General features: G+C 42.7%; 1 protein-coding gene and 1 long non-coding RNA gene across 3 annotated transcripts in view; both read left to right on the forward strand.

Moving 5' to 3' along the window:
• The window catches only part of PLCB4 (phospholipase C beta 4), a 356,606-nt gene that overhangs the window by 75,701 nt on the left and 253,127 nt on the right, over positions 1–27,778 (forward strand). The window lies entirely within an intron of this gene.
• Positions 1,629–4,406, forward strand: LOC135318529 (uncharacterized). The gene is made up of 3 exons (XR_010376668.1): positions 1,629–1,903; positions 3,461–3,691; positions 4,356–4,406. It is a non-coding gene; the product is annotated as an uncharacterized LOC135318529 (long non-coding RNA).

Genomic DNA, 27,778 nt, shown 5'->3' on the forward strand with positions numbered 1-27,778 from the left:
CAGGCCTGCGGGGTACCACCCAGCAACCCTTGTAGCTTTCCTTGTTTAGCTGTCTCCCCTGAGTCCCGTCTGTGCTCCGAGGCATCGCCAGGGGGGCACAGTTTGGGGAATACATGAGAAGAAGAAGTAAAAAAAACCAAGCACTCAGTTTTCATCCCATGTAATTGCTCATTTCAAATCATATTTACAGGAATGAATATGTTTAATGGGACCTGAAGCTTTCACTCAGCAGGGACTTCAGGACCCCACATGTCTTTGCAACACAGGAAGGGTCTGTGTGTGTCTGTTAAATGGCAGCCAGAATGTGCTTTGGACCCTCTCCTGACCCTGGAGGGTGTTGTCCAAACACAAGTGGTCTCCCGAGTTTCCTCTGCTCTCCAGTTCTGGTGCCTCATACAGCCCAGTGGAGCCGGGACTCATCCATCCCGTAGGCACATGAGTGCTGTTGTCTGTGCCCTGGCTCAGGTGCCCCTGAGTGTACTGGGGTGACCCCAGATTGCATCCATGAACCCACCTCCAAGGACACAGGGGCAGGAACCATCTTCCTTGGTCACAGTTCCCTCCCTCCTTCGGTTAGTGCTGTGGTGGATAAAATAATGAACTGGGCATGTGGGGCTCTTCCTGGATGAGATGGGAGTGGCAGTTTTAAATAAAACTGGGCGGAGCAGGGAGCATGGGCTGTGGTGTCTCAGGGGTGGTGGGCATTCTTTCTCTGACCGCAGGTAAGAGAGAAGACTTTTAAAATTATGTTTTAGAGCAGTATCAAAGGGACCATCAAGCTAGAGAGATGTATTTAGAAAAGAATGCTGATCTACATATAGAACAGAGTGATCTAATGTATCTTTATTTTTTATTTTTATTTTTTATTGATGTATAGTTGATTTACAGTGTTGTGTTAATGTCTGGTGTATAGCATAGTGATACAGTTTATATATATATATATATATAAATTCAGTTTTTATATATGTATATTTACTTTTTCTTTATAGGTTATTACAAGCTATTGAATATAGTTCCCTGTGCTGTACAGTAGGGCCTTGCTGTTTATCTATTCTGTATATAATAGTTTATATCTGCTGCTCATCCCAGACTCCTAATTTATCCCTCCCCCCCTTGCCTTTGGTAACCGTAAGTTTGTTTTCTGTGTCTGTGAGTCTGTTTCTGTTTTGCAAATAAGTTCATTTGTGTCATCTTTTTAGATTCCACATACAAGTGATTTGATATTTGTAATATTTGCAAACAGTGCAACTGACGAGGGCTTAACTTGCAGAATATACAAACAGTTCATCATTTCTCTTTATTTTCAAGTTCTCTTGTTCGTAATTGCAATTAGAGAGTGATGGGTAATGTTTTAAGTGCTTCTTACGGTTTTTGGAAATATTGTATACAGATGTTTAAAGTTGTATGCAAATTGAATTAGGGAAAATGGAATCTCACTTCCGTATTCGTGTGTGTTATTAAGAAGCATTATCTTAACTTCAGATTGGACACTCTGATATATTACTCATACCTCTTAGCCTGAACCATGTGAAATTGATGTTTTTGTGGGTCGAATGATTGAATATTAATAACTTCATATGGTTTATTCTAATATGTTTAAACCCTTGGTCTTTTTCTCTAGACACTGGTCGATTGATCTATGAAGCTATTACTCTGTCGTAAATATACTAATAAACAGGAATCTGCTTCAGCAGGAACTCTCCTCTCTGCTCTCTCATTTTTGCAAGTTCTGATTTTGTTTTCCGTGGTTTCCTTTAAAAGAGGCAAAATTGATTTAAAAACATCTAAAGCAACTGGAATGTCCTACAAGATGGGCGCTTCCAAGGAGTGACACTGGAGGTAGATGGCATCCAATTCCACGCAGCAACTCCAGCTCCCAGCACTTTCTACAGCGATTCTGAAGGTGACCCTTGGTCAAAGACGATCACTTGCTATTGTGGCGACGGAGGACAATGGGAACGAGATCAACGTGCTGTATATTCTTTCTTGGCTTTATTTCAGTTTCGCTTTTCCGATTTCATTTGCGTCGGTTGCTTTGTGTGGCTCAGAATGAGCTCAGGGTGTCTTTTTTTTGTGTGTGTGCTTCTCTTCTTCACCTTAGAAAGCACTTCCTTTGAAGTTCTAGGTGAAATGCTCCCGGCGGGGTGGATACCATGTCATGAGTCATCGAATGTGCTATCTTTGGGAAGCCATCCGTAGTTTATTTAGTTCTAAGTATGATTCAGATCAATAGCATCACTGTGACCATGGATTTTATTTTGTGTTTTGAAATTTAAATTAGTATCAAAAAAAAAAAAAAAAACCATTTGAGGGCTGTGATCTGGCATCCTCCTCCCCCAACAACAGCAACAAAAAGACCCCAAAAACAATCCCCCTGATTTCTAGGATTCGGATACAACATTTTTAGGCAACTGGTTGACTTTTAAAGAAATAAAACATTGCCACTATGGACTGATTTATGGGCTGTAAAGTACTTTTATGAGTTGTTATATACATGGGACGTACCTCTAGGCTCTGTTTTTATTAGAAAAAGCAGATCTTGACGTTCACACGTGTTCGTTTATGTAATGATTGCCTGGCTGCTGGAACAACGGAGGTGAAACTTGCTAACCATGTATATACTTTGCTTCTCTGGGGCCAGACTTCCTGTTAAACAGCAGGTGTTAAATTGAAACCTACTGTTTGATTGAAGGATAACCTTTCCTGGACATTTTTTGAGTGTTTGCACTGAAATTTAGTGAGAGCATCCTGTTTAGTCCTGTTCTTAGAATCACCCTGGACTCCCTTCTTTCTCACACCCACACGTGGTATGTTGGTCAGTCCTGTCTGCTCTGCCTGCAGATCGCAGCCCCCTTCCATTCATTACTTTGGGTGCTGACACTCTGGTCTGGGCCACATTATCCTTTGCCTGGACTACTTGTCTCCTTCTTCCAAGCTTGTCCCCGCAGCATCGTCTGCTCTTCACTCAGGAGCCAGAGTGATCTGCTGAGTAGAAGTCAGACTGCTCATCCCTGCCCAGGATCCTCTGGTGGGCTCACATCTCACACCGAAAACAAGCCAGAGTCTTGGCTGTGGCCTCCCAGGCCTAACACGACCTGATTCCTTATCACCTCCATTACCTCCTGTCTGCCTGCTCCCTGCTCAGCTGCTACGTGAACACACAGGATGCTGTCCCCTGAGGTCCCAGCCTGGGCTGTTTCCTCTCAGTCATGCTCCCCCTTCTCTACTCGTGTACCTGGGCGATCCCCTCACTTCCCTCAAGTCTTTGTTTAATTATAAATCTTCCTTTCTTATGAACCCCTACCCTGTTGTCTCCTTTTTTCTTTTATCGTAGCCCTTACCACCTTTCAGCTCATAATGCTCTCTAAGTATTTATTTGGGCTGGTACTTCCCTCCCTCCCCTCCCTAGAAGGTATGTGTTGTGATGGTGGCGTTCTGTTTGTTTCTTGCTGTGTTCCAGGTACTCAGCATAGCGCCTGATGCAGAGCAGAGTTCAGTAAATATCTGTCAAATAAATGCACGCCTGCACAAGGGTGATGCCTGGACCCTGATTGTCCTCGGACCACAGGGGCCTCTTTTAAAAAATCAGATTTCACAAACTCTAGAACCTTTTTGTGTTGCATTGATTGCAGACTTCCTATTTCACGTATCTACTGTTGAGATGAAGCCAAAGAAAATTAAAAAAAAAAAGGTAATTGGGATAACCCATTCTGATTGTTCTGTTCTGGTAATGACAGATTAGCGTCTGCCAACACAGTCTAGAAACTTCCATGTGATTCTTAGAGATTTGTGATTGGGGTGGAGCTCTTTTCAGAAAAGGGCCACTCTTACATGGAAAATAATCTCGTACGTTGAATTCCACATCTCTGAAAAGCTGATAAACCAAATAAAAATGTTGGGCATTGTAAATTTATGAAATGGCCTTGAATAGTTCCTGGGGCCGTGGCGTCCACTGAGTCCCTTTTCCTGCCGTCCTGACTGGTCAGTTTTGTGTCTTCTGGGTGTGGGAAAACTCCGGGGTTCAGCAGCCTGCTTCCCGTGGGCTGGTCCAGGCTCCCTGGCACAGACCCGGCTCTCCTCTCTCTGCCGGGTTCCCTCTGGATCCAGCTAGAAGGACTTACTTATCATAAGCTTCTCTCCCCAACCTGCTTATCTGGGTCAGTTCCCTCCCATCCAGCCTTGCTGCCCCCTGGGAAGGCACAGCGAGAGCCGGGTATAGAACTGCCGGGGCTGCCCCTGGGCTTTGGGTGTCATCTGCCTGTCCATTCGGGCCGAACCTGAGCCCGATGCCCCACTCAGTCCTCTGTGCTCTGGCCTCTGCCACCCTGTTACTTGCTTCCTGCCCCTCTTTACAGGTGACCTTTGTTCCAGCCAAATGGGAAGACTTGCCGTCTCCAACCACAGCCGTGCCCTCCCCATGCCGGCTTTCTGGGAAACATCAGGACCACCTCCTGCTCCGGACCTTCCCTGCCCCCCGTCTACTGAGGACCCCAGTTACACCTCTGGGTTCCGCCTGACACTAGTGTACCTCCTGTTGCCACCGTGGGCTGCCCTTCGTTTCAGCGACACCGCTCTCTGACAGGCTGTGAGCCCTTGATTGTTCTGGCTGATTCCGTGTGTGATACACAGCTGTGAACTGGCTCCGGAAGCATTTAATCGGAGCACGGAAGGTCTTCTGGGAGTGGGAAAACTCACTCACCAAGCTCCTACTCTGTTTCCAGGGACTCTGGAAATAAAAACATTGTTTAGTTTGGAGTTTCTAGAACTGTCCTGATTTTTAAATATTTCTTTCCCTTTATATCTTCATTTTCCCAACAACCCACACTGATTTTTTAGTTCGGGCAACTATAGTTACCACAAAGAAACATCAGTCGTAGTTCACCCTGTCGCTTGTACGAATTGTGATTAAAGAAGCTTCAGGCGTGGGTGGCAGAGCTCCCCTTACTCTCCCCTGCATTTTTCGTGGTGTTTTTATGGAGTCCACTTGGGGCTTATTCTCTTAGCTCTCTCTGTTTTGATACAAAATAGGTTATGTGTGTGGCCTTGGTAATAAATCAAAGTACTTACTTCTTCACGCTCATTCAAACTAGAAGCTTTCTCCCAGCCACAGCTCAGGCACCTCTACAAGGTGATAATCAGACGTTCGCTCATTCATTTCAGCCCAGATTTGTTAGGTGCCTGCTCTGTGCCTGACACAAAGTATAAATAAACCAGGCAAAAGTGGAACGTACATTTCTAGAAGGTGGAAGAAGACAAAAACCACTTAAGATGGCATTGTGCCAGCTGATGCTGAGGGCTGGGGAGCGGAGAGGATGGACAATGCTGGGGCAGGAGTGAGGGGGATTGCCATGTAAAATTGGGTGATGGGCGGAGGCCCGAAGGAGGTGCAGTAATGAGCCCTAAGGAAAGAACGTTCTAGGCAGGAGGACCAATGGCTCTGTGTGGGAGGGGCTCTTTGAGTGTGAGAAACAGCAAGGGCACCGTCCGCAGTACAGGGGGTGGGGGAGAGGACCCGATGAGCTCAGAGGTCAAGGTCGAGGGCTTCCAGCTACTTCAGTCTTTTTTTTTTTTAATTGAAGTACAGTCGATTTACAATGTTGCATTAATTTCTGGTGTACAGCATAGTGATTCATTTATACATGTACATATATATATTCCTTTTCATATTCTTTTTCATTATAGGTTATTACAAGGTATTGAATCTAGTTACCTATGCCGTACAGTAGGACCTTGCTGTTTGTTTTATCTACAGCAATTAGTATCTGCAGATTGTCATACTAAGTGAGGTAAGCCAGAAGGAGAGAGAAAAGTACCGTATGCTATCACTTATATGTGGAACCTAAAAAAATGACCAAGGCGAACTTATTTACAAAACAGAAACAGACTCACAGACACTTTGATCTTTTCAACGAGGATTTCTCCATTCTGCACTGCTGACATTTTGGGCTGGGTAATTCTTCATTGCGGGGTGGGGGGCTGTCCTGTGGGTTGTAGGATGTTTAACAGCATCCTGGGACTCTACTCTCTAGATGTCAGTACCATTCCCCACCCCCTCCAGGCTGTGCCGACTAACAATGTCTCCCTATGTTGCCAGATGTCCGCAGAGGTGCGCAGTCGCACCAGGTGGAGAACCACTGCTTTAGACCAAAGGAAGGACTTTGTTACTCAGAGTGGGTCTTCCGTTTTACAAGACTCCTCTGAAACAGGAAGCCAGGCAGAGAGGAAACGGGCAGACGTCCAGGTGGGAGGTGAGAGTACCTGGAACCTGACTGGGGTGGGCTGGGACTGGTGAGGAGTGGTCAGATTTGGGATATTTTGAATGACAAGCCATGAGGATTTGTGACAGACTGGGTGTCGGGTGTTGAAGAAAAATCAAAAACAGCCACACAGACACGCGCCTGAGTACAGAGCCTGCAGCTGAGACGCAGGTTTCTGGGGGACGTCGAGTTTGGTTTGCATGTACTGCATTTGGGAACGTTGACCATCTTCTGATTTCTCCCTCACAGCACCCCTGAGAGGGGCTGTTCTCTCCTGTAGCATAAAAGCACACTGAGCCATGTGGAGGTTAGTGAATGCCCCAAGTCACACATCCCATCCGGACAGAACCAGGGTTTCAAGCCAGAAGTATCTGGCTAATAACCAACCCCCTGCTCTTTGATGTACTTCAGAGTTGATTTTGGATGGTTCCCGAGGTCCCCACCCTGAGGTCAGGTACAGTACCTTCCACCCTCCAGACATTAGTTCAGCCGAGTAATTTTTCACGAATTGAAATTCTGCTAAATGCTAACATTTCAAACGCAGACAGTCATTTCTTTTACATTTCGTTAGCAGGCTTGAAAACAAACGGAAACCTTAGAAAGGATTCTGCGTAGTAAAACTAAGCACCTGGCAGATCCAAAAGTAGGGTTTGTGGTTAATTGGGTTGTAAACACTCCAAGTCGCCGTTTCTCTGATTCAGCCTGACCTGGCCTTTTGCCAGATGCCTGGCCACTCAGAGGTTCTGTGGTCAGATTTTTTGGGAAGCACATCCTGGGTTCTTCCATTAGGGGTCTACGGTACCCATCACCCGACTGCTTCCCTCCCCCTGAAACGTGTTAAACATCTCAGGCACTGACTTCTACGGGTCTGCTGTAGTATGGCTGTCTTGGCATCACCTTGATCTGCACGTTCCCTCAAATATACATGTCCCTGAAGCTTAGGTGGGAAACCAGCAGACCGTTTTGTTCCCGTCTTATTTTCCTGCCAAACCCTTCTGACCTCTTGGCTGTCTGTGCCCCCACCAGAGCCCTGAGCCATGAATCCGAATGGATTTCTTTCCTGAAATAGATCCTGAGACCTTTTGCATCCTCTGGCACCTAAAAGCAGGTTCTCTGTCTCTTTCAGTTATGTAATTGTGTGTTTAAACTGTGGGACTCAACAGAGTAATTGCAGCCCCGGAGTTGTCAGCAGTTGGAACTGTTGAGCTGGCAGCGGGGAGATGTGTGCCATGATTGATTTCCATGGGCGTTTGGGAAGTCTGGGGGTGACGTGCGCCGAATTGCTCTGAAGACCTGTCCACGGACCTCTCTGCTGTTACAAGTTGTATAGTCTTGTGGTGGCTTAACCTAAAATAAAACAGAGCACTGCTGTTTCTCTTTTCTCTGAGAATAATCAGTGCCAAGGGAGCTGTCTTAGGGGGTCCCTGACAGTTTATTCTTGTTGAGTTCTTGGCAGGACCAGCTTAATGGCGTGTGACCTGTGCAGTTATGCAGGGCTCTGGACTCAGAAGGGCTCTGTGTTTGGTTTAATGTTCTGCTGTCACTGTCTTGAAAACTTTAACAAAAAGGGGACCGATGCCTTCCTTTTGCTGTGGGAGATTCCTCTGGCCTGCAAATGATAGAGGCTGTTCCTGATCCTAAGAACTGGCCCCAGTTCTTGGCTTCAGAGCTTCCAGGGGAAGCCACTGAAGTATGAGGAAAGCATTTGAGGGTGACTTTTTTAAAAAATTGAATTATAGTCAGTTTATAGTGTTGTGTTAATTTCTGGTCTATAGCATAGTGATTCAGTTGTATATGTGTGTGTATGTATATATATATATATATATATATATATATATATATATATATATATATATATATATATATATATTCTTTTCATATCCTTTTTCATTATAGGCTATTACAAGTTATTGACTATAGTTCCCTCTGCTATACAGTAGGGCCTTGTTGTTTATCTGTTTTATGTGTAGTAACTAGTATTTGCAAATCCCAAACTCCCAACTTATCCCTCCACCCCCTTTCCTCTTTAGTAACCATAAGTTTGTTTTCTATGTCTGTCTGTTTCTGTTTTGTAAATAAGTTCATCTGTTCTTTTTTTTAGATTCCACATACAAGTTATATTATGTGGTATGTTTCTTTCTCTTTCTGGCTTACCTCACTTAGAATTGGATTTCCAGGTCCACCCATGTTGCTGCAAATGGCATTATTTTACTCTTTTTTATGGCTGAATAGTATTCCATTGTATAAATATACCACATCTTCTTTATCCAGTCATCTGTTGATGGACATTTAGGTTGCCTCCATGTCTTGGCTATTGTAAATAGTGCTGCTGTGAACACTGGGGTGCATGTATATTTCTGAGGAACATATTTCCAGCTAGAGGGCTGTTGCTGGGATGCCAGCAAAGGAGTAGCTGTCATTAGTAGCACTGTTGCTCGGAAGGAAGCTTTGTGCATCCCAGGCCCCTCTCAGAGCCTGTGTTCTTCCAGCTAAAACAAGGGCTCCCCCTGTTTGTGTGTAAAACAGATGAGACATAAAATGCTTCCTGAGCAGCAGCCCTGCCAAAGTCAAGGTTAACTATGGTGATTGATCAATTGACTGATTGATTCAACAAATATTTTTTAAGCACCTGCAATCTGCTGGTCATTGTGCTGGGAGGAGGGGATGGGTGCGATCTTAATTTGAGTTCCCTCTAAAGCCGATTCTGTGACAAAATATTTGAGTGGGATTGATTTGTGGGGGAGGCGGTCCCAGGAAATACTGGCAGGAGAGGAGAGAAGTGAGACAAATCAATGAAGGGAGCCAGGAAAGGGTGTGTTATCAAGGAGGTTGCTGCTGTGGGCATCCGGGGTGCAGGCCCCGTGGGGGCCTCTGAAAGAAGTGTAGAGCAGCCTGCAGAAGTGTCCCAGGGAAGGACATGGCTATTTACCCCCTAACTCTCATCTGCCTTTGGCTGAGGGCTGCCCTGGGGCATTTTTGGTTGTCCCACCCTGTGCAAGGGTGAACACAGACTTTGGGCCGGAGAAAGCTTTTCAGCAAAGAATCACAGGCACTTGCAGCATAAAGCTGAGGGTGGGTGTGAATTGAGCAGGTGCTGAGGGCGAGGGGGTGAAGAGTGACAGATTTTGAGGCTGCCATTTTGGATGGATTCGTGGAGGGGGCCTTTCTGAAGAGGTGACATTTGAGTCGATACTTGAATGAAGTAAGAGTCACCTAAGTGTCTGAGGTCAAGGGCACAGCAAGTGCAAAGTCCCTACACTGGAGCCTGTGTGGGTGTCTACGGAGGAGCATGGAGGCTGGCTTGGGTGGAGTGGAGTCATCCGAGGGAAGAAAGGTGGAACAGGAGGTAAGCAGAGTGCCCAGGGGCTGGGGGACAGACTTTGGATTGAATTCAGAGGGTATGGGGACTCTGTTGGAGAATTCTGAGCAGAAGAGTGACAAGTTCAGATTTATGCTTTAAAAAGGATAGTCTTGCCATCAGAGTGGAGAACAGACAGGGATGAAGGTGCGGGGGGGTGCAGAGACTGGACAAGGGAGGACGCTGCCAGATCGGAATTCAAGGTCAAGGGGTCCAGAGCTTCTTGAAAGGAGGACCAGCTGAGCTTGCACCATTAGGACCACAGTGCATCTTCCCAGCCCATGCAGCTCAGCCAGGCGTGGTTCCTTATTCTGGCCTGTGTCCACAGTTGTTGATTTTTCTTGGCTCTGAGGGCCCTGCTTCTCAGCTGCTGTTCATGCCAGGAGGTCCCTTGTTCCTTCTCAGCGCCAGTTGGCCTTAGCTCCACCCATCACCTCAGTCTGGTGCCTCGGGCTGCTGTGCACTTTCCCGCCCCGCTGCCTGTCTCTGGTCCCCTCCCTCTTCCCCTGGCCCTGGCCCAGCACACAGCTCCTGCATGACCTGACGGGCATTCACCGTTCCCCCATCACATGTACCCTGGAGCTGCTTTGCACACTTTCATCCTTCAGGGTATTGCGGCCAAGATTTTCCTGGATGTCTTATTTGTAGCAAAAGGATCCATGCAACCAAATTCCTCGTTCTCATCTCAGGGAAGGTTTGCTCAGTTGGCTTCCTGCATCACCGACTGTGGCAGCTGTAAGTTGTGAGTGTCTGATGTAGGAGCATCATCAAAGACACCGCTGACGGCCTTCCTGCTCTGCCAGCCTCACCCTCCCTCCAGCGCAGGGACTGAGAAGCAGGAAACCAGAATCCACAGATGCTCAAGTCCCTTATGTAAACTGGCAGAGCATTTGCTTAAAACCTATGCACACCCTCTGCTGTACTTTAAATCATCTTTAGAATACTTGTATACTGAATGCAATGTAAATGCTACATATGTACTTGCCAATGTGCAGCAAATTCAAGTTTTGCATTTTGGAATTTTCTGGATTGTTTGTTTTTGCTCTGTCTTTAATTTTTAAAAAAGTTTTTTTTGAAGTGTATTTGATTTATTGTTTCAGGTGTACAGCAAAGTGATTCAGTTATACGTATACATATATATATATTTTTTCAGATTCTTTTCCCTTATATGTTATTACAAGGTGTTGAATATAGTTCCCTGTGCTGTACAGTAGGTCCTTGTTGTTCATCTGTTTTGTATATAGAGGTGTGTGTCTGCCAATCCCCAAACCCTGATTTATCCCTCCCCCCCTTTCCCCTTTGGCAACCACAGTTTGTTGTCTGTGTCCATGACTCTTGTTTTGGGTTTGTAAATAGAATTTGTAAACTGTTTTTAGATTCCATATATAAGTGATATCATGTGATATGGAACTTTGTGGAGTTTATAAAAAATATTTTTGATCTGCTGTTGGTTGATTCTGCCCATGCAAAACCTGCAGATACAGAAGGCTGACTGATTGGCATGGTTATTAAAACGTTTATGTTTTAAAAATGTACCTCTGCTCAAAACTACTGAAGGGTAAATTCAGGAAATTTTAGCTGTGTTTCATATGGCTTAGTTTCATAGTTTCATAAAGCATAGTTTCATATGGCTTTAAAATCGACATTGTTTTCTCATTTCCTTACTTCAATTCAAATTGATGCAGTTATCTAAGAAAACTGTCTCCCTCCCAAAGGAATTGGCATTGATCATAGAAGGGGCGTTGACGGGGCTAGCTCCCCGGGGGACCACGTTTGCTTGCTGTGGAGTTATTTCATGCATTGTCTTCATCCTCATTTGCAAAAATCTTTTAGTCGTTAGGGTGTCTCTGTGTCTCTGGTGTCACAGAGCATCCACTTTCATTCCGGTAAGTGAAGAGAGAGCTGGATTCTAGGACCACATTAAGAAAGTTGGAAACAATTTTATTTTCAGCCCAGTTTTAGGTTTGAAAAACAAGCTTCGAAACAAACCCCAACAATTCCAAGCATAATGAGAATTAAATGACAAATTCCGGTTGGCATCAACTTGTCCAGTTTTTTATGAAATCATAAATCAGGACTGGGCTTCTCCGACTTTAATGTGGGTATAAATCACCTGGGATCGTGTCAAAATGTAGATTCTGTGTTTCTAACAAGCTGCCGGGTGCTGCTGATGCTTCTGGTCCACAGGCACCCTTTGGGGAACCAGGTCTTGGACATCTTGCTTTAGCATCCACCTTGCTTGATGGTGGGGACAAAGCTATGCCTGGGGGAGGGATTGATTGCTTTGGGAAAAAAAGGGAGATTTTGGAGGTCAAGTTAGCCTTAAAATTTTTCTAATACAGAAAACCGTTTTCCTATTGACTTGACGAGTTGAGTGGCTGTGTTCCCAGAATCAGATGCAGTGGAGAGCTGTGGTGAATGAGGAAGCTCTTGGCCTTTTGACTCTGGTTGAAGATCATCTAAACTGCTTCTCTTATCCAGGCAGGGTTCCTCAAAGCTTGGAGGTCCCTGAAGTAACTGACTTTGCAGTCATGGCCAAGGGCCTCAAGGATTTATGACTTCCAGTGGGAACTGCGGAGCCTCGGGTCAGGTGCAAAAAGCAAGGTTACAGTTTGCAGCAGGAAGGGACCTTGATGTTAAGGAAAGGACTGGTAGAGATTACGGAAGAATTTCAGGTGGTAATTACAAAGGCAGAACTCTCTTCTCCTTAGCAACAGCCTGTGGAAGGGGAGCAGAAGCCTGGAATAGCGGTGGTCCCTACAGAGAAATCTGTATGCAGACAGAATCAAAAGCAATTGAAACAGGTTTGCACTAATGACTTTGGGGACCAGAGTGCCCCGAGAATGGAAGAGGAGGGCTTTATTATCAGGGGTGACCTCTAATTTGCAGTTAAAATGATTGTTGGGCATGTAAATGGACACCCAGGTGGGAGGATTGTATCATGTGGGTGGTACTTAGTGAATTGCTTTATCCTGGACTTTGGATGAAGATAAGTCTTTCCTCTGCTCCTTGCAAGCTCAAGAAGTGATGGTTCTTATTTTCTTGCTGGTTTCTGTTCCCAGAGGAATAAAGTAGGAATTGGTGTTCAGAATTCAGCCTATGCAAAAACACTTACATTCGAGTGGACAATTTTGAAACAAAAGGACATTGGCTGTTATCATTAAACCAAGGTGAAGAAGGGTTGTGGAAAGTCATGGAAGTAAGGGCTGGACAGAGCCACTCCTGTGACCTTGGGCGGGTTGTCAACCTCTTTTAGCATCAGCATGTTCTCCTATAATGTTGATGAAAATGCCTCCCATCAATGGTTTGGAGACAGCATTCATAAAGCGTCTAGCAGAATAATTCGTAGATAGGTTTTCAGTAAGTGTAAGAGTTATTTTAGAAAGATGTCTTTACATATAGATTATGATTAGATTCCAGGATGAGAGCAGGTGTTCTGAATTGAGTTCAAACCTGAATTTCATCAGTTGGGTAGAGCAACAAAGAATAGGAGTTGTAGAGAATACAAGATGTCAAGAAAGCAAGATGCTCAGAGTTGTAGGACACCCGGTAAAGTAATACTTTTCACAAATGTGACGAAGTGATTTGCTTACAGAGCTCTGGACATACTGAGATAATAGGTGAAGTGTCTGGGCTGTAAGGATTAGAGGAGGGTGAGTGACGATGACTGGAAGAACTTACAGGACTCCGAAGTGCTTCCAGCCCAAGGGCTATATATAAACCCCTCTAATTCTTTTACTCCCAGTCACCTTGTGACGGGGAGACTTTGCTTTTGCCAACTCACAGCTCATTGACTGCACATTAATCTGTTCCCCAGAGTCTCACCAGGACCTGCCCTGGACTTGTGCTCTCCAGTGTCAGAGCCACTTGCCCCACGGGGCTGCTGAGCACCTGCCAGGTGGGCAGTCTAAGCTGAGATGTGCTCACAAGTTTAAAATACGCTCAATTTCAAAGACATAGTATGAAAAAAAAAAAGGAAGAATGTAAAATACCTCATTAATAATGTTTATATAGAGAATACTTTTTTAGAATTTAAAATTTAACTTTATTATTTTTATTTTTAGGAGGGGAGATGATTAGGTTTATTTATTTATTTTTATTTTTTAATGGAGGCACTGGGGATTGAACCGAGGACTTTGTGCATGCTAAGCAGGCCCTCTACTACTGAGCTATACCCTCCTCCCTGGAATACTTCTTAAAAATGATAATTTTTTGGATACATTGGGTTATAATATATTAAACTTAATTTGGCCTGGTTCTACTTTTCTAATGTGGCAAATAGAAAGTTTTAAATTACACATGTGGTTTGCATTTTATTTCTGTTGGGCAGCATTGGTCTAGCTTGCACTGGGACCCCTATAGGAATTTCCTGGGGAGGCTTACATCATCAGTCTCCCCTGTTCCCAAAGAGAAACAAAACCAAACCTTGTGCTGACTGAGGGGAGCTTCCTGATCTGAAGTTCTGTTGTCCTTTCTCAGCAAAAGGAACCCTGATTGTGCAAGTTAACTGTCTTCCTAAACTCTAATTGAAAAAGATACATACACCCTTATGCTCATAGCAGCACTGTTTATAGTAGCCAAGACATGGAAGGAACCTAAAAGTCCATCAACAGATGCCTGGATAAAGAAGTTGTGCTATATTTATGCAGTGGAATACTACTCAGCCATAAAAAACAGTAAAATAATGCCATTTGCAGCAACATGAATGGACCTGGAGATCGTCATTCTAAGTGAAGTAAGCCAGAAAGAGAAAGAAAAATACTATATGATGTCACTTATATGTGGAATGTAAAAAAAAATGACACAAATGAACTTACTTACAAACCAGAAACAGACTCACAGATGTGGAAAACAAACTAAGGGTTACCATGGGGGAAAGGAGGATTGGAGGGATAAATTGGGAGTTTGGGATTTGCAGATACTAACTACTGTATATAAACTAGATAAACAACAAGGTCCTACTGCATAGCACAGGGAACTACAGTCAATACCTTGTATAGCCTATGATGAAAAAGAATACGAAAAGGAATATATATATATCATATATAGGTATATGATATATAACTGAATCACTGTGCTATACACCAGAAACTAACACATTGTAAATCAAGTATATTTCAATTAAAAAATAAAACTGTCTTCCTAGGTATGTTAGGTCTCTCTAGGTATAGTTTCAAAGTTTTTACATCATTTATATTCAGATTTTTTCCTTAATGTTGCTCTCATTCAGCATTTGACAACTCTTATCTAAAAGGAAGTGTTTTATCTGAGGGTGTCTGTCTCTAAAACACACTCCCTTCCTCTTGAAACAAATACAATAAAAGAATATTGAAATGAAAGAAAAACCACATAGCTCACTTTCAGTCAACATTTATCCTGCTGTACAAAGAGAAAAAAGAGAAGAATGTAGATTTGCATCGATTAAATGGTATCACAGTTACCGATTTTCTTTCTTTGTGGAATACATACAGGAATCAACAAAGTAAATTTATTTTTGCTGGTTCGGAGTTATCAGGGAGTTATTGAAAGGGAGCTGCAGTCCTCTTTCTGCAGCAGAACTAATGTGAGAGGAGAATGATAAATTAAATAAGGGCACGATGATTTAGCCAGCTGCTTCACAGCCCTGAATGATCGCCCGCAAAATACAGATAAGTGTGGGGCTTTGTGCTGTTAAATAGAGTTATGGTTTTCAACTTAGAAGAAATGCTGTGATGTGGCTGGGTAGTCATATTAATGGGATATTTTTGGTTGCTCGTTTGTCCTTAGATTGTCTCAGCTCCAGAGATGGGCATGATTAACGCGGTACCCTAATCATGAGGAGGAGAGGGGATGGCGTGTCAATAAATTGGAATTGAAGAACGGCCTGTGAACTCTTTCGCCAGCATATCGCTGTGTTCCCGGATTTTGATTTAACATTTTATTTCTCTTTCTTGAAGGCCATCTATGGAAACAGGAGAGGGCTTTTTTAAACCTCGTTCAACCTTTGGTGAATCCTCACAGTTGAGAGGGGTGTCAGATGGCCTGTAATTCCACGGGAGAACTCGAGGATTTCAGGGGTGCTTGGTGTGGCTGGTCTGTGCTCCTTTGTGATGTGGCTGGGGGAGAAAGTGTATTGTCAGTGTGGCTTTGTTAGTAAGTTTTACTCATAGTTGAAGTACTGTAACCTTCTTAAGAAACGCCAAAATAGTCTCTGCCCTTGTTTGTTTGTTTCATCGAATGCTGTAGGTTTCAGGACTGTAACACCCACTTTGACAAACCCCCATAATCATTACTAGGGAAGTACGCCGGCCCTGCCTTGGGAAAAGAAGTGTTATAAAAATGGGAGTGTGTTTACCTTCCTACTCTGCCAGTGTATTAATTCCCGTCCTAACATTTTCCTTGGGTAATGGAAGTGGTAAGTTTCATTCATTCATTCATTCAACACTTAGGCGTTTAATTAAACACTTAGGTGTAGAAACACTGTAACAGTAGTGAGAATGAGCCTAAGGGACAGTAGTTTGAGTACTTGGTTCCAAATTGGTTTTTTCATTGTCCCCTCATCTCTGGGGAGTCCTGGGAAACATGTTAGCATAGCATTGACTGAGTCTCTTACCCTTGAATCCTAGATGGTGGGGACACTGAGATCCAGGGGAAAGCTGTGTGGTGGTGCTATGTACAATTTCAATCTCTCTAGTCTTTCAAAACCATCTTGAATTTCTCTAAAATGCTTATTCTCAGTCTTGAAACATCAGGTTATCTGTATAATAAGGGGTTTTCATCTTGACAGCATCCGTAAATTAGAGAGAAATTAAAAAACATTTGCATTCTCAACCCCAGGTCTTTCAGATGTTTACTGTTCTAGACAGTCGATACAGTATATGAAACTCCTGAAATTATAACTTACTGTTTTGAGTCGTATCTCTTCCTGCGTTTTGGTTCATGTTCTCCATTGCACTAATCTTCATCTATTTACATTTTCATTCATTTTGTTTATGTGTTGTTTCATTCATTCATCTGGATAATTCCAGTCAAACTCAGCTACAGTAGCTGATAGGGAATACATTGCATAAAAGTCATTAAGGGCAGAAGAGAAAGAATGGTCTGATTTTGATCTTTTTCAGAATTCTTAATGATTCTCCCTTGATGACTGATGGCAGCAAATGTTCCAAAAGCTACTTATTGAAAATGCCAATTTTCAGTTCCTTATCTTCACTCTTTTTTTGTTTTCTTTTTTCTTATCTTCACTTTTGACTCTCAAAAAATTGGATGCCAGTTCAATTGGCTGCTCTGTACAGTTACTGTGTTTCAGGTTCTTAGAAATCCTTGTAGAAATGAAGCTATTCATTGTTTTTCAGACTAAATGGTTGTTTCTTTAACCTTTTTTATGCTAATTTTCAGCTTTGAATTCATTTCATTTTCTCATGCTCCACAAGCAGTCCATCAGCCAATTTTGTTTCCTCTGTGTTAAAAATGTGTACTGAATTGACCATTTTTCCCAGTGTCAGCTGTTACCAGCATTGACTCAGGCCACTGTCATCACTCATCTGGACTCTTGTAGTAGCCTGTTAATTGGTTTCTCTGTTTCACTCTTGCCCTGCTACAGTTGGTTGTCTGTTTGTCTAAATTGCAAAATATTCCTTTAAAATTTAGGTCAGACTATGTAACTCTGTTGCTTAAAATGCTTCAATTGCTTCTCATTTAACTGAGAATTAGTCTTAATCAGTGCCTTTGATCTGGCTTCTTTTTTCTTATTTTGCCTCGTTTCAGTGACCCCCTTCCTCCCTTTACTATGCTCTAGCCGTGTTGATCTCTTCAGCCCTGTAAGATCTGCACTCCTTGAACTTCCTTTGCACCTGCAAGTCCCACTTCCCAGAATCCTCTTCTTCCAGACCTTCACAAGGTGTACTCCCTTTTTTCTCTGAGGTCTTTGCATATTCATCACTTCATTAAAGAGACCCCACTGGAGGCCCCTATCTAAAATAGAAATACCACCCTCCTCTCCCCCTCCCCCTAATACCATCCTCCTCTCCCCCTCCCCCTGATACCATCCTCCTCTCCCCCTCCCCCTAATACCATCCTCCTCTCCCCCTCCCCCTAACAGGACTGCAATAAATATTTTCTGAATGAGTGAAACAACTATTTTTCATGGAAGACATTTAATTTCCTGCTTCTTTTATGGGAATAGATAAGGAATGCATAAAATGATCTTTAGCAGAAGAGGACATGTAAATATTACAACAAAGTGGTAAAAAATGACATGTTAAAAGTTCAAAACCATATTGTGTTCTTAATTTAAAGTACAAACAGTAACAGAACAAGAAGTCAATAAGTTTTTGAAAAATGGAGATATTTCTTGGAATAGCTAACATTTGTAACCACATCATTATGCAAATATGTAATGTTGCTGATATAATTTTAAGTTTTATTTTCCTAAAATATTAAATACTCCTCCGTTTGTGATCAAATAGAAACTGCTGATATGCTTGACCAGCTTTCTTTTATAATAAAATATATCTGTGTGTAGTATATATTACAGCTATGTATGCACATGATTGAATTACCAATACTTTATGAATTTTTAAATTAAGAAAGTTATGATGCATTAGAGTTATTTTCTATCGTTAAATGGGAATCTGTTATGATTAGTTTTGATGTATTATTATTATTTGTAGGTATTAAATACATACTTGCAACCTCGTAGAAGGAACATTTCTTCTGTAACCAGAAGATCTTCTACATGTGGTAAATGTGTAAATTCACTTAGTTATCTTGGCTTGTTGTCTTATCTCCAAAAGGAACATAATAATACATCACTGACTTAAAGGTAGAATATATGGTACTCTGAAATGTGATTGATCTTGAAGATTCATAATTTTAAAATCACAATAAGATATCACCACACTCATTAGAATGGCTAAAATAAGAAGAAAAACATGGATAGTACTAAGTGAGTGAGGGTGCAGAGCAATTGGGACTCTCCTACATTCATTGTTGGTGAGAATGTTAAATGGTACAGCCACTTTGGAAGATAGATTGGTAGTTTCTTATAGCATTAAACATACACTTACATGTGACCCAGCAGTCCCACCCCTGGGTGTTTACATAAGTGAAGTGAAAACTTATGTTCACACCAAAATCTGTACACTGATCTGATAGTTTTGTTTATAATCATCGGAAACTGGAAACAACTCAGGTATCCTTCCAGCTGGGGAATGAGAAAACAAAAACTGTGGTACATCCACACAATGAAATACAACTCAGCAGGAAAAGGAACAAACTATTGATGAACACATCAACGTGGATGGATCACAGAGTGCACCACGCTAAGTGAAGGAAGTCAGAGTCAGACTCAGAAGGCTACATAATGTATAATTCCATACAGCCAGAAGTTGAGTGAGGTTGAGAGGAGGGGCTGACTGCAAAGGGGCAGCATGAGAGAGATCTGGGGCTCATGGAACTGCTTTATGTCTTGATTTGTGTGGTAGTTACATGATTATATGCATTTGTCAAAGCTCGTAGAACTGTATACCAGAAAGAGTGAATTCTACTGTATGCAAATAAAAAACAGGGGATTAATCCTCTTGCTTATTAAAACCAGCTATGGCTTTGACTCCAGGCATTGAAGAAACCTCAGTGTCCTAGGAGGGTGAGCACCTCTATGTCTTAGTTCCTCATCTCATTTTGCTTCAGTTGCTAGAGTTTCCTCTCAAGACTTTGTCCTGCTTCAGGTAGTACCCATAGCATGAGGGACTCTGATCCTGAGGTCAGAGGTAGCAGTGGCAGAAAAACCTTCCCACATTCTCCCAGAAGCTGCCCCAGAGAGACCTGCCCAGATGATTAGTCTAGGTGGGTGGTGGTGGTGCCAATGAAGATGGAGAACTTGTCCCGCATGTTAGAGATGCAGATAAGTCAGCTGCTTTAGTTCATTCATAAAACCAAATAGAGATGAACAGGGAACAGAATCAGAGCAGGCTGTGTGTCTGGAGTCTGTCTATTCAGTAGGGTACCTGTGTCAGGGCCTGGCGTCAGCAGCCACGTTCTGGATCTTGAAGAGTTTGTAGAGTTCAGTTCCATCAATAAGAACCCTAGTTGTTGCTGTATCCCAGTGTATTGGTCCCCAGTGGGCCAGCTAGTGACATAATTTCTTGTAGGACCAGTGGTTGACCAGTTGTCTGTGACCAAAAAAACGATCTAATAAATATAAATACCAGTCTCAAAGTTATATAATTGATAACAAGAGAACTTCAGGCATTGAGTTGTTCCTGTAAGCCGTACCATAATTTTTTTCTTTCTCTTTTTTTTTTTTAATTTTCAGTTACTGACTGAAAGTTGCCTTTTATGTTTGCAAAGTGTGTGAATATATAAAGGTTTTTGAGGTCACAATTCTCTGGTCAAACCAGTTCCGTTTCCATTTTTCTAGACTGTTTTGTGTCTTCTGCCCCAGTGTACCTGCTTCTATCCAGCTGTCTCTAGAGTGCTATAAATCTGGATAGATCCTGAAACCAGCTTCCTGCCAGCGGATTAGAAGTGAATCACAACAGATTCAAATGAAATATTTTTCTCTCTGGCATTCCTCTAGAGCCATGGCCCTTGAGTTTCTAATGTTACTATTCTTAGTTTAATTTGCACACGTCATTTTCTCTGCATGCATCGCTACTGGAGTGCAGAAATAGAGGAGGGGGAGAGGACAGTGATTGAACACCCTCCTCGGATTGCAGGAAGGGGATGAGCCCTTTTCGTGTATTACTCCATTTAACTTGACAACAATGAGTGAGGTAGATAATTTTGCTGCTTTTCAAACAAGGAAGCTAGGGGCAGAGAGGTTCATTGGCTTGTATTCTCAAAGATAGGGTCTGTCTCACTCCAGAACCGGCTCTCTTTACTCCCCAGGGCTCCATCAGCTGTCTCTGGGGACGGGAGATGGCACCGGTCTTTTGAGGTTGAGCCCCGGGCTTCTTGTCAGACCTGGTCTGAGAACCAAGTCCGCTCTCTGTTTTACTTTTCAGAGTCCCAGGAGATTTGGCCTAATTTTATGTATTTTTCAAAGCAGCCACCACACACTTACCATTTATTTCTTTCTCCTCCATGGCCGCCTGTAGAGGAAAATTGAGTCTCAGGGTTTCATGACTCTGAAGCACAAACCCACAAGGCTTTCTTATTTTAATAATTCTACTTCTAATTACCACAGGGAAATTGGAAAGCAAAGAGAGAGAGGCCAAAAAAACAAAAACAAACAAAAAAAAAAAACAAAAAAAATTACAGAGGTTCAAACTTTAAAATCTTAATCCTTGAACCCAGTCTATGTATTATAGCTCTTGAAATTCTTCTTAGGTATTATTTCTTAGAAGATACTAGAAGTCTCTTTACTAGGGATTAGTTATTAATTTCTTCTATCTTGGAGCTGTAATCCAAAACAAATCCAGGTTCGTAACATTTTCTGATGAAATTTTCTCTCCCAGCCAGATTGTATTTTCCAATGACTGTCCAAGCTCTGCGGGTTTCATTATAAACCTGCTCTAGAAGAGACGTCCAGAAAGCAAAGATGTTCCATGTTAGAGAGACTGGGTCACTCGAGGGGACTGGGAAATGGATCTTAGGCTTAGTTTGAAGCATTTTTCTGCCCACGATCTGGAGTCAGAGCCACATGAGGGAATGGAAATGTTCAGTAAGTGTGAACTACACACTGGATTCCAAAGACAGAATGCAGGAAAAAAGAAAAAAAAAAAGAGAAAAGATAAACTATCTCAAAAATTTTTATATCAGTTACATGCACATCAATTACATGAGCAAATTCTGCAAATACTGGGTTAGCTATGTTATTAAAATTAAGTTGACATTTTTTAACTTCTAATTTTCAGATTATTGTAGATTCACATGCAGTTGTAAAGTAGAATACAGAGGGAGCTTCTCTACCCTTCATCTAGTTTCCCTGTGGTACCCACTTACCAAACTGAGGTATAGCATCACAGCCACAAAACTGACATGGATACAAATCTATTGACCTTATTCAGATTTTGCCAGGTTAACATGCACTCGTGTGTGTGTGTGTGTGTGAGTGAGTGTGTAGTTCTGTGCAATTTAATCACCTGTGTAGATCTCATGACCACCACCACGGTCAAATGCAGAATTCCATCACAAGGCTCACTTGTGCAGGCTTCTGTAGCCACAGCCAAGTCCCTGCCTCTTGTCCCCCCTAACTCCTGGAAGTCACCAATCTGTTATCCATCTGTCATACAATCGAAACTACGTAGTATGTGACCTTTTGCTCAGCAAAATTCCCTTGAGATCCACCCAGATTGTAATTGCTGAGCAATATGCTGCATGTCTTTTGACTTTTTTAATGGTGTAGCCTAGAAAGTTTAAAATTATGTGTGGAACTCACAACTGTGGCTTTCATCGTATTTCTCTTGGACAGCACAGGTTTAAGGGTGTATTTTGTGGAAGTAATCAAAAATGCACATTTCGGTTGCGTTTTCATTGAATTTCAGGCAGCCTGTGCTAAAAGGTGCATTTTGTTCTGCTAACTCTAAATCAGGTAATTTGGAAATGAACAAGGGAACCGTACCTTTTAAAATCTTTCGGGAGAGTAAAATCATCCCAGTGTCCCCTCCCACTCCCCTCCTTCCACCTTTTTTTTGGGGGGGGGGTCATTTTTCAGTAAGAAAACCTCTGTATTTCTATCCACAAAAGAAACTTTTCATAAGGTTAGGCAACAAGGAAGGGTTTCTTGCAACTACCGCCAATGGCATTCGGTACACCTGTTGGAGATTCATTAAATGTCTTGTATTTATCTGACATTTTCCCCTTTGGGAGACACAGGAGCTTTTTTTTTTTTTTTTTTTGTCCAACTTAAACTTCAGAAAGAAACCAGCTCAGTTAGCTTATGATGGAAGGAAGAAGCAGGACACAGGGACACTTCAGAGCAGGTTAGAACCGAGGTAACGGAGAATACCATTTTCAATTAAAATTGCCTGGGGAAATTAGGTAGGCAGAGAATAATTACCTGGGTTGGCATACGTCCAAGTTTCTGAAGCTGAGACCCTGCTCGAATGTTCCGAGGGATCACTGATGACCACAGGCAGCCAAGGTCCTTGAGAATTCTGTCTGATCTCAAACACATTGAGTGTTCTGGCTACTGTGCATAGCAATTTGAAGTCAAAGTATGTAGCATGAGAAATTCTAGCAAATGAAACTGGGTAAAAACTAAGACCCAGAGACAAGCAACACCACAAATTGTTAAAGGGAGGCGGTTTCTCTGACAAAACAGATGTGTATTTGAGATGGAACCATGGGAGAACGTAAAGAGGACGGAGTAAAGGATAGTTCCAGTCGCTCACCTCCTTACGCCGAGGACCCTGGCGTGGTAACAGTGTTTGGTCAGCGCTTTCCAGGTCCCAGGAAAAGGCTCTGAGTAAATGCCACCTGGCACTTGGGCTTGTCCAGCCTAGGTCCCTGGAAATGAGTCACTGAAAGCAAGTGTTCCTTTAATGCGGAGATCAGGGTGTCATATGGTGCCCCCACCCCGCCTCCACTTCCTTCACCTCCACCTCCCCTGACCTATTATTACAACTACTAAGCATGTGTTTCTTGGGGTCTGTTCTGCTGTGGCACTGAGGCCGTGCCGCCCTGCTTTGGCCGAGTGGAACTGATGGAAAAGGCTGGAGGTTATTGGACCGTAGATTTTTTACTTTCTCATTACCAAAAGGAAGGCTCCCTTTCTTCTCTAGAGTGGGAAAGGGAGCCAGTGATTTTTCTTCTTTGCTTCTAGTATTAGCTTTCATTTGTTTCCATCTTTTCGTAATCTCTAAATTACAAAATGTAGGATAATGAAAAAGGGTTTGGAAGGAGTGAAAAAGCGAAAGACGGGATCAATTACAGCTTTCATCTCGCCTCTTCCAAGTAAAGACACAGGGGTTAAGGAACGCCTGGCTTCTTTTCTTTTTTAAGAAGATTTCATAGGCTTGCTTGGGCAGGGCTGTTGCTGGCACACAGGGTGTCTTTATGCAAATCATAGGATCACAGGCCTTGGCAGGGCCGTCCTCATGCCTTGGCAGGGCCGTCCTCATGCCTTGGCCTTGGATGTGAGCCAGATCCATTTGAGTGCAATGCATATGTGCTTGGCCACCACCTTGTGCTGCCTAACAGGTGCAGGAAGCACCCTTGTTTCACAGCTTGGAGTCGCAGTTGGGTGCACAGACAGTTATGGTTGTTAAGAGGAAGGGCCCAAGGTCTGAGTTCACGCTCCTTTGCTTGCTCACCACGCGACTCTGGATCCGTGACACAACTACTCTGTGCCTCAGTCTTCTCATCTGTGAAGAAAGATGCTTGCTTCTTCTGAACCTGTCAGGCGGTTTTGCTTTCTAACCAAACGTATTTTTGAAGGGAGATTTCTTAAAGATTCTCATATTTTTGTGTAAAAAAAAATCTTAATAAATATGCCACGTGCTAGTGAATGTATTAAGCATGCTTTTAATTATCTATTTCTTTTTCTTTTAAATATTAGTGTGGTTAGGTGTATGTTGCTTCTTTGTAACTTCTGAATAGCCAAACCTGTTGAGTGAAAAGCAGTTTAATTGGTTGATACCTTCTAGAAAATATAATAATTTAATTAAAAAATTTAACCCATGATGTTATTTGAACACTTAACAATTTTTTTTTTGGTCCTTCTAGAATGTCAATTTTTTACACATCTAACTTCATAAGATTCAGTTTAAGTTAAAGGAGAGAAACATCTCATGTACATTTGGAAGTTGGCAGCGTACATGCAATCTTGGGGTTAGATGATGGAATTCAGTGATGAGTGGGAGGACTGTTACAAGTCTACTCTCTGGTTTAACTTCCGTGCATCCTCTCTGCTGGCCAGTTAGCTTTTCTTGCATCATGATGTCGGCTCCCAACCTAAAAAAAAAAAAAAAAAATGCATGCAGAAGACAAATGCACGCAGCAATTAGGTACTAAGTAGCAGGCAGAATTCTCCGATGGCCCCAGGACTCCCACTGCGGTGTATACACCCTGTATCATCCCCAGGACTGTGACCTTGACGGATGTCAGTCCTGTGATTGGGTTATGTTAGGTGGTACAGTTGGCTTTCAGAATTAACTTTCCCTCTTTGGGACTGTCCTAGTCAGCTGAGTCTCTAGAAGGGACTGAAGAAAGAGTCAAAGAGAGAGAGGGATTCCATGTGAGAGAGATTCTCCATCGCTGGCCTGGAAGATGGTGGGGGCCACCTGGCAAGGAGCATGGGTGTCGTCTGGGAGCTGGCCATGGCCCCCTGCTGACAGCCTGCAAGGGAATGCCCCTACGTCCTGTGACTATAAGGAAGTGAAACTGATCGACAACCTGCCCGAGCTTGGAAGTGGATTATTCCTCAGTCTCCAGAAAGGAAGGAAGCCTGGCAAACACCTTGATTTCAGCCTTGCAAGATGCTCAGGAGAGAACCCAGCAACTCGACCCAGACTTCTGACCTACAGTGCCAACAGCTAACACATGTATGTTTTTTTAAGCTATGAGATCTGTGGCAGTTTTATTATGCAGCCATAGAAAACCAATACACGAGGGAAACCGGGCAAGAGTGGAACGTAGGTGGGTGATTGCAAAGCCATCACCATTATTTAGAGAAAAAAAAAATAACATTCATAAAGTAGCTCATGATAAAATCCTAGAAGGAGCCCCCAGTTAAACATTTTAGAGCCAGTTAGCTACGATCAATGACAGATACAGGAGCTGTAACTTTTCTGGGCAGAGTTTAGAATGGTTTCTCAAATTGGCAGTTTTAGACTTAGGGAAGGGCAGAGCAATGGTGACATTGCTCTCTTGCTGGACATTGGGGGGATGGTAAAGGGAAAACATGCAGACCAGGAAGGTGGGTGCCCCTTCCTTCCATGCTTCTCAGGGCTGCTGACTGTGCTTTCACTGGGTGGTGGGGGGTCACTAACCAATGGGGGGAGAGGAGCTGGAGAACCCAGGTGAGGGGCTGTCTGGGGGAAGCCATCAGGAGGGTGGGGGCGGACTGCTGCTGCTCAGCTATGGCTGGCATACCTGCGTCATTCTGGGTCCGTGTTGCTAAGTCTTCCAGATTTCCAAGAGAAGCTGGAGTTCTGGTGACTCAGATGAACTCTCTCATTATGTAAGTGCTGACAGGCAGCTGACATGGTAAAAGATCACCATGGGGACATGGAAACATGTATGTGACCAGATCAGTCCCACGGCAGCCTTCAGTGCAGCCCAGAGGAGCCAGTTTACGTGGGTGGCTTGGGGGACAGAATTGGACGGTGTGAGCTCGACGGGGATAGCTGTTTTGTTCCCTTGGTTCACTGCTGTGTCTTCAGAGCCAAGGACACTGTTAGGCCACAGGGGTGCTCAGTACATGCATGTTGAGTGACTCTGAGGAGACCTAAACATGTTCATGCGGTGTGAAAATATCAAGTGTGATTGCTTTGGTGAAATGAGTTTCAAAGGCCTGATTTTTTTTTTAATTGAAAATATAGTCGATATACAGTGTTCGTGTGTTAGTGTTAGTTTCTGGTGTACAGCATGGCAATTCAATTTATATATATATATGTTCCTTTTCATATTTATTTTTTATTATAGGCTATTATAAGATATTGACTATTGTTCCCATACTGTAGAGAAGGACCTTGTTGTTTATCTAGTTTGTATATAGTACTTAGTTTCTGCAAATCCCAAACTCCCAATTTATCCCTCCACCCCTCCTTCCCCACTGCTGGTAACCATAAGTTTGTTTTCCATGTTGTGAGTCTGTTTCTGTTTTGTAAATAAGCTCATTTGTGTCATTTTTTTAAAGAGTCCACATACAAGTGATATCATATAGTATTTGTCTTTCTCTGTCTTACTTACTTCACTTAGTATGACAATTTCTAGGTCCATCCATGTTGCTGCATATGGCATTATTTCATTCTTTTTAATGCCTGACTAGTATTCCATTGTATTTATATATCACAACTTCTTTATCCAGTCATCTGTAGATGGACATTTAGGTTGTTTCCATATCTTGGCTACTGTAAATAGTGCTGCTGTGAACATTGGGGTGCTTGTATCTTTTTGAATTAGAGTTTCCTCCAGATTTATGGCCAGGAGTGGGATTGCTGGATCATAGGGTAGCTCTCTTTTTAGTTTCTTAAGGAATCTCTGTACTGTTTTCCATAGTGGCTGCACCCAACTACATTCTCACCAGCAGTGTAAGAGGTTTCCTTTCCCTCCACACCCTCTCCAGATTTGTCGTTTGTAGACATTTGAATGATGGCCACTCTGACCAGGCTGAGGTGCTACTACGTTGCAATTTTGATATGCATTTTCTCTGATAATTAGTGATATTAGCCATTTGTATGTCTTCATTGGAAAAATGTTTGTTTAGGTCTTCTGCCCATTTTTTGATTGGGTTGTTCTTTTGTTATTGAGTTGTATGAGCTGTTTATATATTCTGGAAATTAAGCACTTGTCATTGTTTGCAAATATTTTCTCCCATTCTGTAGGTTGTCTTTTTTCTTCCCCCAAACTGAATTATATTTGATTTACAATGTTGTGTTAGTTTCAGGCGTACGGCAAAGTGATTCAGATATATATGTATATCCTTTTCCAGATTCTTTCTCATTATAGGTTTTTTTTAACTTTTTTTATTGAGTTATAGTCATTTTACAATGTTGTGTCAAATTCCAGTGTAGAGCACAATTCTTTGGCTATACATGAGCATACATATATTCATTGTCACATTTTTTTCTCTGTGAGCTACCACAAGATCTTGTATGTTTCCCTGTGCTATACAGTATAATCTTGTTTATCTATTCTACATTTTGAAATCCCAGTCTGTCCCTTCCCACCCCCGCCCCCTTGGCAACCACAAGTTTGTATTCTATGTCTACGAGTCTGTTTCTGTTTTGTATTTCCATTTTGGTTTTTTTAGATTCCACATATAAGTGATCTCATATGGTATTTTTCTTTCTCTTTCTGGCTTACTTCACTTAGAATGACATTCTCCAGGAACATCCATGTTGCTGCAAATGGCATCATGTTGTCGGGTTTTATGGCTGAATAGTATTCCATTGTATAAATATACCACATCTTCTTTATCCAGTCATCTGTTGATGGACATTTAGGCTGTTTCCATGTCTTGGCTATTGTAGTTAGTGCTGCTATGAACATTGGAGTGCAGGTGTCATTTTGAAGT

This window comes from Camelus dromedarius, chromosome 18 (assembly GCF_036321535.1).
Source record: "Camelus dromedarius isolate mCamDro1 chromosome 18, mCamDro1.pat, whole genome shotgun sequence".
Classification (NCBI taxonomy): Eukaryota; Metazoa; Chordata; class Mammalia; order Artiodactyla; family Camelidae; genus Camelus; species Camelus dromedarius.